Below are 11,586 nucleotides of genomic sequence, written 5' to 3'. Positions count from 1 at the left end.
ATTAACAAGGTTTTATGACTACTAAGGCCCTTGCGTCGGTCTTGCAGTGTATTGATACCGCTACATTCTATCTCGGAGTCTCGTATTACCAAGCTGAGGTCAAACCCAGTTCGCCAACATAGGACAAAAAATATGTCTATTGAAGATCCGAACCTGGGTCAGTACGACCAAAAACAAATGTCCTTACCGCTACCTTACCAAGTCTGTTTGGTAATGCATTTTTTATATTTCTTGAGAAGTTTGAAATAGTAGCGATATATATATATATATATATATATATATATATATATATATATATATATATATATATATATATATATATATATATATATATATATATATATATATATATATATATATATATATATATATATATATATATATATATATATATATATATATATATATATATATATATATATATATATATATATATATATATATATATATATATATATATATATATATATATATATATATATATATATATATATATATATATATATATATATATATATATATATATATATATATATATATATATATATATATATATATATATATATATATATATATATTGTTTTCACGAAAAATTTGTGATCGGTTTTAGTTACGATTTTAATGCACTCTGAACTTCAGTATTTCAATCTCATTAATAAAGCAGATTAGAATAAAAAGAATAAACTTGTATAAAAATAAAAATATAAATTAAATTTTAGCAGAGAATATTAGAAAATACCGAATACTTTATTCCACAATAGAAGAGTATAACAAAATAGACACATGTATTACCATAGCTCAAAAGAAGCTATCTGAAGAAGAAGGACTGGAAGGTAAGGTAAAAAATATGTCAAATAGGCATGTACCTCGCGAGAGATTTTTACAAGAAAATTTTCCTTTTTCGAACTTGAAATTCTGTATGTTTATAACCTTCTAATAGACGTCAAAAACCGAATTACCTCCTAAGGACACGACTTTCACCTGCATAGCAACCATTTTCATGAGCTAAGTTTCGCACTTTTACTTCCTATTAGTCACAACTATACCTGAGTAGAGGTGTGGTAACTAGATGCAGTTGGTTCTACAAGCATCCCTTGGGAGGTGCGGGGGCAGTTCGGCACTAAAATTGGAAGAAGATACTTTTTGGTAGTTTCATTATGATAAAAAAAAAAAAATTCCCCTGTCCTAGATTTGGAAAACAGCTTTTTTCATCTTCATCTAAAATAAATGAACAAACTCTCAACCACTATATTTTATCCCTAAAGATCCTAAGCCTTCCCCTATCTCTTAGTATTCATGCATAAACAGAATAATTCAATAAATGGTGAATTAAGCCACAAAACCATTTGAAAATACAGTTTTTGCATTCTCACCACTGTAGTGTAGTTTTTCACTTAAACCAAGTTATGTTTAAGCAATTATCATGAAAACAAAATCCCTCCTTTTCTAGATTCTGAATATGAAACGTCCTTTCTAATGAAAAATAAGCAAAAAAAATCACAATGGCTAAGCGTACTTAGTTCATTAAAATCGAAATATTATATTTTATGGAAAACGACTATGGTTCAAAATCTGAAAAGTATAAAGTAGAATTCAATAGGGAAATCTGATTTTACCAATTCGATAAGATATGATAGGCAGTCCATCACCTTCATGATATTTAACACTTAAATGTTTTAGCCTAATTTATTTTGCTATATCCCTCATAGGGTCATTTCAATCAAAGATAAGCATGAAAGTTTAGATTACTTGGGCAAGTGGTTTATCCAAATATTTCAGAATACAAATAATGGGAATTATCAGTAAAGTATCTTTAATGATAAACATAGAAATAACAAAGATACAAAGAACATAGTTAATAAGTGTAATAATAGCATAGAAAACATAAAACAAAACTAAAGAAATATAAAAAGCATGGAAAAAAGCTAAAACATAGAAAAGAAGCTTTTTTATAGAAAAAATGATCTTTGTTGTAGTCATTAATCATTGACACGACTTTCTGTATTTCTGCTAAGCTTAAAAATAATGTATTTTCCTCATCGTCAAAATTGACTTCTATGGGATAGTAATGCTTGTCCATTTTGCCCCTTGGACGATGTAGTTCTCTGACCAACGACATGAGTTTCGCTATGTCCTCTTCGGTCCGTCAATACATTTTTCCACGAAGTGGACCCGGTCTAGGGTTCAAATTAACCTCTATAGGATAGGTAGGTGGTACGTTTTCATCCAATGGGCTATCAGACTCTTCATCATCAGTTTTCGGTATAGAACGTTCAGGAATAGCTTCTTTGGTAAAGCATGTACCCAAAATACAAAACCATCCGTCTGGACACTGTCTAGTTGAGTCACAGACGTACCTGATGGGCATTTTCAGGAAAGCTGATGGACTTCTACTGCTGGTCGCAGTAGCAAATGAAAAATAACTGCTTTAGGACAACCATAGTTTTATTGCTGGTAAAATAAAAAGACGGAGATTACTGAATCTCAAAGAAATCTAGTTGTTTTTGTATAGATTTTCCAGTACCGTTATTTTGTCAAAATCCTGTGGAAGGGGGGGGGGGAATTTAGACCTGATTTTCTAAAGTCAAGTGAAACTAAAAATGAAATATTAAAAATGAGCCATATAGTCCCAAAAAGGCAAAAGTATAATACAGAAAACTAAAATGTTTCTGTGGATGCTTGACTTATGTTGGCCTATATTATTCTTGAAAAGATTTTGAATGGCATTATATTTCATCTGAAGAGGGAGGAGGAGAGCTGGGGTCCGGTAGGGAGGCAGTCTCCCTTTGACCCAAAGAAATTTACGGTGCCTGCTAAATAAAAGCTTTGATTATATTTAATGTCCACAAAGACTTGTTTTAAAGACTTTTATTGATTTGTGATTGAATTACTGTCAGGAGTGGTTCCTCACAGGTTTTTACAGAAGTTGTAGGTTATTCTAATAAAACAAAACCTAGACAAGAATAAATTTTGGAGGGGTCAGAGGATTTCAATTTTCCGATTCTTGGGTCTAATTGAAAAACACAAAATGAAGTGATAGTATTAAAACTTAGTATAAACCACTATAAAATCATGAAAAACTTGGAACTTAAGAGCTGGAACTCGAGTTTGTAGTATCACCTCTTTGTTTTAAGCTTGCCGTTGATGTTCATTTTAATTTCGGCTCGTCTCAGGATTTCTTTATTCATTTATATCAGTTTTTGATATCTTTAAGTTTGATGGGATTTTCCTTTTAATTCTGCTTTCTTTGGGTTTCATTTCTTCTTTGATATTAAATTTTGGCCGTTTTAAGATTGAATCAAACAGTTCGTGGTAACGAACTGTAGTAAGGAGCGACCCGGCTCAATAGTAACCAAAACTCTAAAAAATTGAATTTTGATATCAATAGCTACATCAAAAGAATCGCATTTTAATGCTGATTTTAAATATATAAGTTTCATCAAGTTTAGTCTTACCCATCAAAAGTTACGAGCCTGAGAAAATTTGCCTTATTTAGGAAAATGGGGGGAAACACCCCCTAAAAGTCGTAGGATCTTAACGAAAATGACACCATCAGATTCAGCGTATCAGAGAACCCTACTGTAGAAGTTTCAAGCTCCTATCTACAAAAATGTGGAATTTTGTATTTTTTGCGTGTTTATTTGTTTGTTTTTTTTTTGTTTTTTTTCTTTTCCCCAGGGGTCATTGTATCGACCAAGTGGTCCTAGAATGTCGCAAGAGGGCTCATTCTAACGGAAATGAAAAGTTCTAGTGCCCTTTTTAAGTGACCGAAAAAATTGGAGGGCATCTAGGCCCCCTCCCACGCTCATTTGTTTCCCAAAGTCAACGGATCAAAATTTTGAGATAGCCATTTTGTTCAACATAGTCGAAGACCATAAGAACTATGTCTTTGGGGATGACTTACTCCCCTGGGGGAGGGGCTGCAAGTTAAAAACTTTGACCATTGTTTACATATAGTAATGCTTACTGGGAAGTGTACAGACGTTTTCAGGGGGATTTTATTTTGTTTGTGGGTGGGGCTGAGGAGAGGGGGCTATGTTGGAGGATCTTTCCTTGGAGGAATCTGTCATGGAGGAAGAAAAATTCAATGACAAGGGCGCAGGATTCTCTAGCATTACTATAAGAAAACAATGAAAAATAAACATGAAAACGTTTTTTTCAAATGAAAGGAAGAAGTAGCATTGAAACTTAAAACGAAAAGAGATTATTACGCATATGAGGGGTTCTAAAAATACCTTAGCATAAAGAGCGAGGTATTTAGGAGGAGATAAATACCTTGCTCTTTATGCTAAAGTATTTTTAGTAATTTCAACTATTTATTCTACGGCCTTTCTGATTCAGGGGTCATTGTTAAAGAATTGGGACAAAACTTACGATTTAGTGTAAAGAGCGAGGTATTAACGAGGGTACAAACCCCCTCGTATACATAATAAAAATATAAGGTTATGAAAGTTTGTTACGTAAGTTAATTCTTAAGTTACGTATATTTTTTACTAATAAAAACGTTCGTTAAAAATTAAAAGTTCTAGTTGCCTTTTTAAGTAACCGAAAAATTGGAGGGCAACTAGGCCTCCTTCTCCACCCCTTATTTCTCAAAATCGTCTGATCAAAACTAAGAGAAAGCCATTTAGCCAAAAAAAGAATTAATATACAAATTTCATTTTAATAATTTATGTGCGGAGAGCCAAAACCAAACATGCATTAATTAAAAAACGTTCAGAAATTAAATAAAAAAAAACTAATTTTTTTAGCTGGAAGTAAGGAGCGACATTAAAACTTAAAACGAACAGAAATTACTCCGTATATGAAATGAGTTGTCCCCTCCGCAATCCCTCGCTCTTTACTCTAAAGTTTGACTCTGCCACAATTCTACTTTTTAAAACAATTTAAACCTTTAGCGTAAAGAGCGAGGGATTGCGGAGGGGACAACTCATTTCATATACGGAGTAATTTCTGTTCGTTTTTAAACACGATCATTTATTATCAAACTTCCTGTCTTAATAATTTAAATTATTAGTAAATGCTGTAACATGTTGTCATTTAACACCTTGTTTGAAAAAAAAATACTGAAAACCCGTGCATTTTGTCTACAATGTTCATCATCAGCAGTAAAACTTTGAGTTTTACTGCTTGAGTCTACACTGTATATGTGTTCGAAATATCCAGTTAAATAGTTTTTATATCTATTCACTGTCAATTAAAAGGTTTCATCCATATTTTGAACTGTTTTACTTTCGCTAGTGGTGGTTTGTTTCCAGTCATTTTTTTTTTTGGCATCACTATATGAATCTACTTACAACAGTGATTTGGAATATTTGCTTTACAGGCATATTCTTTTGATGGTTAATGAAACTTGTTTCGATCTCCAAAAACTGTTATGATTACAACCGAGCAGGTATCCTCTTTATAATGGAATACTCCTGAGCACACGGGCTGTCCATTATCGGGCTTGCGCATAAATCTGTGTCCCAAAGTTCCCCTTAAGAGCACCAAATTCCCCTCCGGGGTCTCGAATTCCCCTTCAGGGTCCCATGTACCCCTCCAGAGCCCCAATGATCCCCCACCAAACACTTTTTGCCCCCAACCAATTTTTAACTTCAGTTTTTTCTTCTTTTTTTGAACTTCGAAATTTTTCCAAATTTCTGTCCGAAAATCCTAGTTAATTACACTTTTAACACACACACACAAAAAAAAAAAAAATCACTTTTGAAAATTTAAAATACAAACTGAAGATGATATAGATATTTCCGTTGTGTTTGTTCATATTGACGTTTTTTTACTTAATTTTTTTAACTGAAATTTTTTCAATTTTTATTTCATATTTTAGAATCATATTAAATATAATTATAACAAAAAAAAATTCACTTGTGATATTTTAAAAATACAAAATAATAATGATATAAATGTGTCAGTTGTGACTTTTTTATTAGCAAAATAATGTTTGTAGTGATATTTTTTTTCGACTTAAAATTTCTTGGGACATAATTTTTGTTACATAGAAGTTCTTGGACATACAGGAGCACAGTCATATCTATAACTCACGAATGTCATTATCTCCAATTTAAGCAGAAGGTTTCACTGGAGTCCCATATCAACTCCTTATCTCCAGTTTGAGCAGAAGGTTTCACTAGAATGTTTCCTATATCAAATCTTCGAACAATTGGACATGTTCCGAAAGTGTATCATATGTTCATCTATTCCCCCTCTTTATAGTTTACAACCGCACGACCACAAAAAGCACACTAAGCCTGATGACTTCGGTCCAAGAAAAAGGATTCACCTGCTGCAAGTTCTCTGCTTTCTATGAAATCCTTTGACCACCTTCCATTAAAGGTAAAATCATCCGCTGACGTCCCTTTTTTTAATCAAAACTTAGAATATTTATTCGAAAGTCGGATATACAAAAAAAAAATAGAATTATCAGAGGGAGACGGACAGACACACGAAAAGACATATAGACACACCAATAGAAAAATATCACATGGACAATCAAGAAATAGGAAGCAAAAAGATGCATAGACAGACGCACAAAAAGACACATAGACACACCACCACACAGACAGACAAAAAAAGGCACATAGACACAAAGACAAATGGAAAAAAGACACATAGGCACACGGACAGACAGACAAAAAGACACAAAGACAGGCACACAAACACGCTATCAGAAAAAAAAACATAGACACACGGACTGACAGACAAGACATAAAGAAACAAAGATGGATTCACGAGCACACGGTAAGACAGAAAGAAGACACACAGACACACAGACAGACCTACAAAAAAGCCACTCACTGAAAGACGAACAAGAAGAACAACAGGTTTTTGAATTGGTAAGAAATTCACGGTTTTAAATCAAGGATTTCTCTTGCAATCGGCCTGTTTTATGAAATTTTTGAAACTAACATGCTGGAAACTAGCTTGAATCACGGAGTATACACTGCAAAACCTTCATTGATTTTGAAAATCAAAGGGATTTTTAACAGGTTCATATTAAAATTTGGCCTGGTATGCTGGTAATGAGGTTGACAGAGACAATTTGAAATAATTTCTATGCCAATTTGACAGGTTATTAACAATTGGTTTTATCAATAATGATTTCTCGGAAGGGGACCAAAAGACAAATCCTTTCAATTTACCCTATTTTGTGCTAGAGATAGGATGTATAACAGTTCAAAATAGGGATGAAACCTTTTAATTGACAGTGAACAGATATAAAATTTTTAATTGGATATTTCAACTAAAGTTAAAATTTGTTATATCTGTTCACTGTGAATTAAAAGGTTTCATCCCTATTTTGAACTGATATACTTTCGTCATGGAAAGGCAGTGTGGTCTTCAGAGTTATCTCCGTAGAGATAGGATATTCAGATTTCATGAAACTTACGCCATTAGAAAGTATTTTTTTTTTAATTCAGGAAAGGGCTATCCCTAAAAAAAAATTTCATGTACCTCTTTGGAAAAAATCAAAATCAGCCCAGAAGTGTTAGCAAAGCGAGCTTTAACAGGCTTTACAATTTCAGGGTGCAAAAATAGGTTTGAAAATTGAATTTTAAGAAGACTAAGTCCCTAAAACTTGTAATAAGTAAAGGCGAGAAGTTGATGTTGGGTAACGGGAAGATTGAGCAAGTAAACAACTTCACTTACATTAGTAAAGATGGCTCGCGCACTGAAAATGTTAAAAGTAGAATAGACGATACCCACGGTATTTTTTACAGTAGAAAAAGTTGGGAAGAATCAAGGAGGCACACTCGTGCCTCTATAAAGAGGCGACCCACGACAATGTTAAGCGATCTTCGGTTCCAGTGGTCGCAGAGGAATGGGGAGGGATGCATTTCGTAGCCCGAGCTCCAACTAAGAAACCTGCAAAATTTCATTGAGAAGTTAAATTTATACACATGCAAGTCATTAGCTCAGTCGGTAGAGCGTGGGACTTTTAATCCTTGGGTCAAGGGTTCAAGTCCCATACAGGTGGTTTTTCTTCACAACAACAAAAAAATTTTGATAACACCTGGACAGCTTATCATTTGAGAGATAACAGAATATTAGCTTCTTATGAGCAAAAGAAACATTTCGGTCATTCTATCTATTTTTTTTCTTCTATTTTATACAATGATTTAAAAGCGGGGGGGGGGGGGTCCTCTCCTAATTCCTGTACGAGGAGTACAGGAATTATTAAATTACATCCACCATGGATTGTAGAAAAACGTACAGAATTAATATGAAAAAAAATTAAACCTGTACAAAAGAGTCTTTAAAAGCGGGGGGTTTGCCTCCCCTAATAGTCTTCTTATAGTCCCAATAGTCTAATAGTCCCATGTTAATTTTTGAAATTCTTAAAAGTTACGAATATCAACATTCAAGTACATCAAAATAATCAGCTCGGCACGGCGAGAATGACTGCAAGCATCATAAAAATCCAGCTCCATTCCAGAAATGCACGAGTTGACTGGAGCTGTAAGATACATGTCCAAAAGAACTGACTTTTGACCCTGTTGGGGACTTTGCAACTGGGGCAATCCTCAGCGATGTCCGAAATAAGTGTGATATAAATGTGCTTTAAGTATATATTTTATAGCCTTTAAGTGCTCATTGCCAATTTTTAGGTGAATTTTCAAATGTTTTGAAGAAGTTTAAGTTTTTCTCGATTTAATGAAACGTGGATATTTACTTATTTTATATAAATAGTTGCTAAATAAGATAAATAATATATAATTTACTATAATTACCTAAAAATGTTTCCTATATGAGAAGGCATTTTTAGAATAAATTCTTTATTATAGGCTTTTGGACGTAGCGATCAAAATAAAAGTGTATAATTTTGTTAACACCTGGACTGCTTATCATTTGAGAGATAACAGAATATTAGCTTCTTATGAGCAAAAGAAACATTTCGGTCATTCTATCTATTCTTTTTTTCTATTTTATACAATGATTTAAAAGCGGGGGGGTTGGGGGGCGGCAGCCACCCAACTTCCTCTCCTAATTCCTCTACGAGGAGTACAGGAATTATTAAATTACATCCGCCATGGATTGTAGAAAAACGTACAGAAATAATATGAAAAAAACTTCGTTTTCTTAAAGAGTTAAAGAGGCTGCGTCCCAAAGTCGAACCTTAAAACGTACAGGAATTAGAAGAGGCAGTTGGGGGGCTGCCGCCCCCCAAACCCCCCGCTTTAAAAGACTCTTTTGTACAGGTTTTTTTGGTGGCGGGACTTCATTGTTACTAATTACTAGTTTCGGCGCAATGGTTCTCCTGTCCTCTTGTGTTTAACATTTTTCGAAGTTATTCCATTATTCATTCATTTCAATTTTTTGTTAATTAAAAGAGGGCCTTTCCGAAGCCAAGAGCGGGGGGTTAGCAAAAAAACAAAAAACTTTTTTTTTGTGGGGGGACTTCATTGTTACTAATTACTAGTTTCGGCGCAATGGTTCTCCTGTCCTCTTGTGTTTAACATTTTTGGAAGTTATTCTATTATTCATTCATTTCAATTTTTTGTTAATTAAAAGAGGGCCTTTCCGAAGCCAAGAGCGGGGGGTTAGCAAAAAAACAAAAAACCTGTACAAAAGAGTCTTTAAAAGCGGGGGGTTTGGGGGGCGGCAGCCCCCCAACTGCCTCTTCTAATTCCTGTACGTTTTAAGGTTCGACTTTGGGACGCAGCCTCTTTAACTCTTTAAGGAAACGAAGTTTTTTTCATATTATTAAAGGTTAGCTCTAACGAAAACATACTATTACAAACTCGAGTTCCAGCTATTCAGCCGCTTTTTGAGATAAAAATAGTTGATCATTGCGTAATATAACTCACTGGAGCATGCATAGTTCCTCCTTCAAAGTAAAATTTTAAAGTGCTTCACACTAATTGTACTCTCTACCTGTAAAACATCTTAGGCTATTGTATCATTTGTTTGTTTTTTTTTTGTTTTTTTTTTGAAAACTACATGTTTTTTGGATAGCAGGGTTGAAGTTTTCAAAACATAGAGGAAAAGTAGAAAAATAAATAAAATCACTGTAACAATCAAGAGGACTAGTAAGAACTAATGAGAAATGACTGAGAATTTAATATATAATGATTTTAATTCCTGAAATATCAGCAATTCGATATTTTATTTAACAGAATTTCTTATTTTTCAGTTCTCTAATTAAAAAAAATATTTATATTATATTTGGTTTTCAGTAAAGTACAAATGACACGATAATCTTTAGAAGGCTCATGACTGGTGGTGTAGGTTAAGGGGTTGTCAAAAGGCTTGAGGATAGGGGTAAAAGAATAAGGACAGGGACAGGTCGTCTTCCATCACTTTTGCCTTTTAAAAGGGCACTATAATTTTCTATCTCAAACTTATGAGCCCCCTCCAAAGTTTTTAAGACCATTCCTACAATATAGAGTGACTAGATTATAAAAACCAATTAGAAGTATGTTGAAGGTGTGTCGATCTTTACCATAGGCAACACTGATGCGTTGCATCTCACACCCTCTAGATGTTTTTAACTAACACCCAAAATGTTGAATCAAGTACTATTTTTACCTTTATCTTCTCCTAGAATTTAATACTTATAAGTAAGCCAAGGATACATAAAATGACCCTGACACATCCAAGTCGTATTAAGACTTTCACAAAGATCACCAGGCATAGACCCATAAGACACAGATCGCATTAGTTGTTTATTGTCAGGTATACGATGCAGGAGATGCAAATAGGAGAACTCTAAATGATTCTAATAGTGTTAATTTAACTTTCAGCTCGCTCAGCTTTTTCTCTTTTCTAATTTTTAATCTTGATTTTATATATCGTATTGATTAATAATTTTTTTCCCCTGTGGACAGTCTTGATTGGAAAAAGCTTTAGTTTGAATTATTTCAGGAACTTATATTAGCTTAATATCCCAAAATATAAAATACTTAACTTTTATTCGAATTATTTTTCAACTTATCCACTTGTATTCTTAAAAAGTTTTTAAAGTCCCCTCTTTCTTTTCTTATAGAATTTTTTTTGGATGTCCATATTCTTTTCCTTGTCTTGTTTTTGTAAGGAATTCATCAACTTTGTTTGACCCTTTTACTACATAATAATAAGCGCATAAGACAGGTTATAACTTATAACCAATTAACTAGGCAGAGGAGGTGCCTTTGATCCGAACAACCTCCCTTCTCGAGAACAAAAGCTTTTCATGATTTTATAGTGGTTTATACTAAGTTTTAATACTACCACTTCATATTTGTGTTTTTCAATTAGACCCAATAATCAGAAAATTGAAATCCTCTGACCCCTCCAAAATCTATTCTTGTCTAGGTTTTGTTTTATAAGAATAACTTGCAACTTCTGTAAAAACCAATGAGGAACCACTCTTGACAGTAATTCAATCAAAAATTAATAAAAGTCTTTAAAACAAGTCTTTGTGGATATTAAATATAATCAAAGCTTTTATTTAACAGGCACCGTAAAATTCTTTGGGGCAAAGGGAGACTGCCTCCCTACCGGACCCCAGTCCCCCTCCTCCCTATCCAGATGAAATATAGTGCCATTTAAAATCTTGTCAAGAGTAATGTAAGCCAACATAGCTCAAGCATCCACAGAAACATATTA

This window comes from Artemia franciscana, chromosome 15 (genome assembly GCF_032884065.1).
Source record: "Artemia franciscana chromosome 15, ASM3288406v1, whole genome shotgun sequence".
Classification (NCBI taxonomy): domain Eukaryota; kingdom Metazoa; phylum Arthropoda; class Branchiopoda; order Anostraca; family Artemiidae; genus Artemia; species Artemia franciscana.
This window is presented reverse-complemented; position numbering follows the sequence as displayed.